We start from the raw sequence: 7,336 nt of genomic DNA, 5'->3' as shown, positions 1-7,336 counted from the left end.
TATTTTTTCTTTCCATGAGCAAATAGGCTCTGGACAAGCAGAAGTGGCTGTGGGGAGGCAGGGGTGGACAGAACAGGGAAACAATGAAAGGCAGTAAGAAACCTTGTGATTGGTACCCAGTTACAAGGATAGCAAGAGGGCATAACGAGGCCCAAATAGAATTTTCGTACAGATTAGAGAACCGATGCGAACGTTTCTTGAATGTACATTTTCTGTTTTATTATTATTATTAACTTTAATGGAAATTTGCAGAGACTTTGGATTTCCATTTATTCACTGTTGCACTTTTCTCCTTGTCCACCCCTCCACTCCTCAGTTTGCTCTTCTCTTTGAAAAGTAAAAGAAAAATTCTTTCATTGTTATACAATCCCTCCCCCCTCCCCAAGTTCACTCCACTATGCAGCCTTCATTCTGGACTCCTGTCATGACAATAATACCTAATTATATATCCTTTTAAAACAGTTCTCTCCATAACCTGTTTCAATGCAGTATACATCCTTCTCAGTTGCCCCCCAACCCTGATGTCAGTCCTGTTTTACAACAGTGGTACTATGCAGTATTTGTCCTTTTGTGACTGAGATATTTCACTCAGCATAATGTCCTCCAAGATCATCCATTTTAAATAATATTTCATGAGTTCCTAGTTTTTTTGATGCAGCGTAGTATTCCATTGTGTGAATATACCAGAGCTGCTCTATCCATTCATTTGTTGATGGGCACTTATGTTGTTTTTAACTCTTTGGTATTGTGAATAAAGCTGTGATACACATGGGTGTGCACTCTAAAGTCACTGGACTTGTGTCAGTTGGTTGGATCCTCAGACCAAGGAAAGTGAAGTGACTTGCCCAAGGTCTTGAAAGTTGGAGGTGATGGAACTAGGGAACAGTGTAGCAGACACGGGTTTCTCCAAAGACGTGAACTTACCGTGTGTCTTCTTGAGAAAATTCCTGGGCAAAGTTAAACACACTCATTGTCCCAGGAAGCGGCTCCTTCTTCTTGAGAGCGTATATCTGGATCCCACTTCGGAGTCAGTTTCCCTGGAAGCCTCACACTTGACCCACTGCTGGATTAGATGTAAGCGTGCCTTCTCCTCATCCGGACAACATGAAGCCTCTCTTCTCCAGTCATCCTGGCTTCAAGAGAAGACACCTATCTGCACTGTCTGGTCTCAGATGTGTTTCAAAGGGTCTTCCACACTCGGAAGACCTCTCCAGCTGCCTGGCCCCTGTGGTGCAGTTCATATATAGTGTTCCCACAAATCATTTGGGTGAAATATTTCCGTCTTTGGAGGCCTTTTACCAAAGCTGAGACCAATTTCCATTCCAATGCGTAACAGTCCCATCGGCCAGCAGAGACCTCCCTCACAGTGTGTCAGGGATGACTCCGTGGGAGTGGACTGTCACGCCTTTTCCCACTCAGCAGCTGGAGGTCTGAACCTCCAACCTTTGGTTAGATTAATTCATCAGCTCGCCACTTGGTCTCATCTTTTGTAACCTGGCAAGGGTAAATTATAGACACCACATACACAATTGTGTATCGGAGCTGACTGGACTCTGGGAAGGTGGAGAGGAGGTTCTGACGGGTGAGTGGCAGGAGGGGAAGGAGATGCTACAGGAGTAGTGAGTACTTGGCCTGCTCGTCAAAGCTACGTTTCCCCCTAGTATCATGGCAGAGTTTGATGTAGTCCAGTTGTGCATATGCTTCTCCAAATAGCTATTTTTATTATTGTTGTTGTTAATTGTTGATGCCACTCGGTCCTGTGGCATCTTCATGATCATTGGCTTGCTTGATTGAGTCTCGTCTTTCCACCAGTGTGTACTTTGAAAGCCCCCTGCCCCTCCGCTGCCCCCGGCAAGGCACATAAAGTGGCTCACTGCTAAATGAAAGATCAGCACTTCAAATCTACCAACCACTCTGAAGTAGAAATAAGGGACGCGGCTTGAACCCAACTCCAAGAGTCCCATCTTCATGCAAGAATCTGCTGCTTCCTCTGTGGTATCTATTAGGGTCAAAAGTGCACTGTCTGCCTGCTCCCCTAAAACCTTTCCAGCCTTGGATTACGAAACCCAATGCCTCTCACTTTCCCTGTCTCTATTAAGGATCTCAACTATCCAGAGAGTAAAGGCCAAGGCAGGTGATGTCTACAGAGAATATCTGCTTCACTCTGGCAGCCCAGGCCTCTTCTGCAGTGAGGTTGCACAGGGGCTGTTTATTATTATTATTATTATTATTATTTATTATTATTACCTCCTTAGGATGGGAGCTTTTAAGGACAGAGTACAAACTCTCTAACCTGGCGTAAGCTTTCTTATCTGGCTTCCTCTTTTCACAACAAGCTTACTAGCAATTTCTAGATAGTCAATACATCCATCTATCAGGTGCTAACAACGTGCCAGTTTGTGTTCTGAGTCCTTTTCATTCATTCATTCATGCATTCAGTTCAACACTCATAGCTTCCAGGTCACCAGATGAGATGGGTGCCCTTTGGCACAGCATAGAGCAGAGTTTAGGGCTGTTGTACATAGGGTCTCTATGAGTCACAGGTGACTCGACGGCACATAACAACAACAACAGCAACAACAAGCAGTGTAGTAGAATTAAGACAGATTAAGCTACTTACTCACTTTACCAACTAGTGAAAGAGTTGTTGCTGTTGTTAGATGTCACTGAGTTGACTTAGACTCGTGGTGACCCCAAGCATCACAGTATACATTGCTGTCTACTTCTGCACCTCCTTCACCATTGTTGGCATGTGCAAGTCCGCGGTTGCAGCTGCTGTGTATTTTGAGACCTTCCCAACCTCGGGAGTTCATCTTGTAGCCTTGAATATAAGATAATGTTTAGGTGAAATACGGAGGCCTTTTATTGGCTGGTTTTGTAAGGAGACTCCCAGATGTTTCTTCTAGCGCAGCTCGGGCAGGAAGCTCCCCTGAAACCTGTTTAGCCGGGGCGACTCTGCTGGGATTTTATATGTCAGCAGCATCACAACCCGTAAGAGTCACCATAATGTGGCAAACTGACAGACAGGTGATAGATCTGGAATTGAAAACCACAAAGTTCTATTTTCTGAGCCTCCTCTCTTAACCAGGAGCCTAGGACTCTCGATCCTGAACGCACACTGAAGTTTTTGAAATGGCACCGGTGCCTGGAGAACCTTCCGCCCCCAAAGATTCGAATATCACTGTTCTGGGATGTGGCCTGGCTGTTTTCCTGATGCTCTGCTGGGACTTGGATACTCAGCCGAGGTTGGAAAGTGTTCCCTCCTGCTGTTGATTCCGGTATTGCTACAGTAATATGACAATGCTTGTCCGGGTAGCTGACAGCCCCCCGGGGAACTTCTTATTCATGGGTACAATTGCAGTTCTCAGGTGGGGTCCTGTTACCCTAGATTTTCACTCACTCGGTGGTTTCCCCATCAAAACACTCACTGACCTCCTTTCCCCCGACAGACTGTAATGTTCTCAGGGAGACGTCCTGTCTACCTCTGCATGCCTGGTGCCCAGCACATAGAACTCACTTTAAGGCTTAAAATACTCAGCTTTGCAGATGAGTCAGGGGAGCATTATTCTTGTGTACGATCAAGTCGGAATCGACCCACAGCTGACCCGCCAGTGGGTTTTCAAAGGCAGTAAAGGGCCCAGTGTGAGATTGTACGTCTTTCTCTCATGGAGCAGTTGGTGTATTTGAACTGCATATCTTTAGGTTAGCAGCATAATTCCTTACCATTAAGCCACCAGAGCTTCCTGAGGAGAATATTAACAACTTCAAACAAGTTAGGGAAGCAGGCCAGCAGGTGCCATTGACGTGCTCCCTGGGAAAGGTTGTGGAACCCTGCTTACTGCTTCTAATAATGCTTCATTAGCTGAAATGTAATTTATTCCTATGGCATTGCTGTGTCAGCTTGTGGTTTTTTTAAAGAACACATTGTTTCTGTGACTCCTGCCACTTTGAGTTTCTGTGATGCCTTTTGTATTCTATGATTATACAAATCTGTAGTCATCAAGTGTGGTTAGAGAGGTACAAAGAAGGAACCTGGTATCCCAGCATGCAGTGCAGATTCACAGGCCAGCTTTGTGAGGAAGCTGCTTTCCCTCATGCAGAGAGGATACCAGAGTGCACTGTTCTCTACCCAGGAAGGATGAGAGTGTCCAAATGAGACTGACTCTGAAAAGCCTTCAAGGGGTAAAATACCTAAGAAATTAATAACAGATACCACACTTTATCGTAGCCAAAAGGCTGAAACTCGATTACCGATAACTCAGTTATAAAATGAGCAAAAGGCATGGGAAGACTTTTCACAGAGGAAGACAGTTAGGTGGCCAACATACACATGAAAAATGCTCAGAATCACTAGCAATAGAGAGATGCAAAGCAAAACTACAGTGACATACCATTTCACCCCAGTAGCAGTGGCAAAGTTTAACAGAACAGAAAGCAATAAATTTAGGAGAGGATGTGGAGAGATAGGAACTCTCATATACTGTTGGTGAGAGTGTAAAATGGTACAGCCCCTCTGGAAGACAGTTTGACCTTTCCTCAAAAAGTTGATCATAGAAACTCTGACCCAGCTATTCCACTGGTAGGAATATGTTTTTGTTATGTGCCATCGAGTTGCTGGTCACTGTGAGTCACTATGAGTCGGTAGGAATATACCCCAGAGAAATTAGTACTGAAATACAAATGGAGACTTATATACCATTGTTCATAGCAGCATTATTCACCATCGCAAGATCATAGAAACAGCCCAAATGTCCAATCGCACCAAAACGGATTGAGAAATTGTGATTCACAATGGAATACTATGCAACACTCAAGAGTAACAGTTTTGAAAAATGCTGCATAACTTGGGAGAGACTGGAGAGCATTATGCTGAGTTAACTAATCCAGTCTTATAAGGACAAATACTGCATAAAACCATTATTGTAAAAATAGAAGGATAACTACTAAAACATGTATGTGAGTTCAAGAGGGGTAGAGGTGGAAGTTGAGGGGTGAGGATGAGTAGGGGCAAAACCACAGGGCTGAACGGTTTGGTGGGTGGAGGGAGGTGGGGAGGAAATGGTAAGGATATGGGTGAAAAGACAGGGTAATGATGGGCAAGGCCCAATGGTGATTAATTATATAAAATGTAATGTATGAGAATGATTGTATGAAATATAATGTGAATGAAGAATAGTGTGAAACACAATGTATACAAATTTGTAAGCAAATTAATTTTTTTTAAAAAACAAATCCCCAAAATGCCTAAGAAAACAAGGTGGTCAAATTTAGACAATTTCTTTTGGAACTTTGGAACTCAAAGAATAAGTAAAAGGAGGGAACATTCCCGCAGGCCCCCAAAACTCTAAATAAATCTCTACATTGTTGTTAAGTGTCCTCAGGCCGTCTACAATCCTAGTGACCCTGTGATTAATAGATCTAGACCCTGCCCTATTCCATGCCATTCTCACCATCTCTGATATTTTCATGTCTGTTATTATAGTCACTGTGCCAACCCATCTCACTGAGGGTCTTCCTCTTGGCTGACTCCACCTTTCCCAGCCTGATGCCTTTTTCCAGGGACTGACTCCTCCTTACAGACAACATGCCCAAAATATGTGAGACTGAGTTTCAGTATCTTTGTCTCTAAGGAGCATCCTGGTTGCATTTCCTCTGAAAGACATTTCTTTTTGTTCTTTTGATGATTTCTGTGATAGATATTCGATACTCTGCAACATTACAACTCCAACACATCAATTTTTCTTCTGTCATCCTTATTCATAACCCAACTTGGAGATGCACAGGAAATAATTGAAAAAAACCTGGATTTTCATGGGATGAATCAGATACACCTTAGTCTTTAAACTGACACCATTGCTCTTTACCACTTTGAAGAGAACCTTGACAGCAAATTTTCCCAGAACAACCCATCAGTTGATTTCTCGGCTGCTGTTACCAAGGGTGTTGATTGTGGATCCAAGTAAAATGAAATCATTGACAATGTCAGTCTTTTCTCCATCTATAATGATGCTGCTTTTTGCTCTAGTGGTGGGATTGTTGTTCTCCTGATGTTGAGATGTAATCCTTATTGAAGGCTATTATATTTTATTCTTCTACAGAAAGTATTTCAAGCCCTCTTCCCTTCCAGCAAGCAGAGCTGTGCCATCTGTACAGCACAGATTGTCGATGAGTCTTCCCCTAATCCTGTTGCCACATTCTTCTTTATATAGTCCAGCTTCTTTTTTAAATTTTAATATTTTTAATTCATTTTCATGTAATAATACCTTTACAGTATTTTTCATTGTTTTATATCATCTTTCATTTACATTTTTTATACTTTACATTATTTTTTTATACTAGTTTATTTACAAAATTCAAATACATTGTTTTTTTACACCGGATCTTTCCCATTTCCCTCACCGCCCTACCCATCAAATTGTATGACCCCATGATTAATCCTCCCCCCCCCCCCTTAGGCCAGCTTCTTGAATGTTCTTCTCAGCACACAGATTGAACAGGTTTGGAGAAAGCGTATAACCTTGTTGCACATCTGTCCTGCTTTTAAACCATATGTATTGTTCCCTTGTTTTATTCAGACAACAGCTTCTTGGTCTAGGAATAAGTTTCTCATGAGTGTTCTGGGATTCTTGTTATATATGACTTTGTAAAGTTAGTTAATTATGTTTTTCAGGAAATTTTGTTTGAATTTAGCAGAAGTCTCTTCCCTGTTTTTTGATGTATAGCCTACATATGTCACACAGCTGGTGGTCACCATGGTTACAAAAAGCATGCAGCAGTTGCAGGCCCATAAATTTCCAAAGAAGAACCAGTCAGAACTGCTAATATTATATCAAATTGACGTGTCGTTTTCCAATTTGCATGCATAACTGCATTGGAGCAAATTAATTAAAGCAGATAAATGTTAATCTAATGTGTGTCTTCTTGTAATTAATGAAATATGGCCATTACAGGGGGTGTTTGATTTATTATTTTAATCTAGAAAATGCTGAATTCTCCTATAAAATTAGATATAGTAATAGGAGAAGCTGACCCATATACAGCATTAGGAAAAATAATCACATTTCTATAAATTAATCACCCTCCAAAAGGATCTAGTTCATTAGCACCGTGAACTGAGAGTGTTAGATGTAAATTAGAATAACCTTTTTAGTGACACTTCTATTTATATTGTGTTTTCTCTTCAAACTCAAAGCACTTTACATATATTAATTCAATTAACCCTCCCCAGACCCTTGTTAAATAAGTACATATATCAAAGTTGGAGGGGAGGAGACATGAAGCCTTTCAAAAATATTGAAATCCCCGTCTTAGGATGCATTATTTATGATTCCTCTGT

Source organism: Elephantulus edwardii, unplaced genomic scaffold (genome assembly GCF_000299155.1).
Source record: "Elephantulus edwardii isolate Elephantulus edwardi_28Jun2011 unplaced genomic scaffold, EleEdw1.0 scaffold00281, whole genome shotgun sequence".
NCBI classification, from domain to species: Eukaryota; Metazoa; Chordata; class Mammalia; order Macroscelidea; family Macroscelididae; genus Elephantulus; species Elephantulus edwardii.
This window is presented reverse-complemented; position numbering follows the sequence as displayed.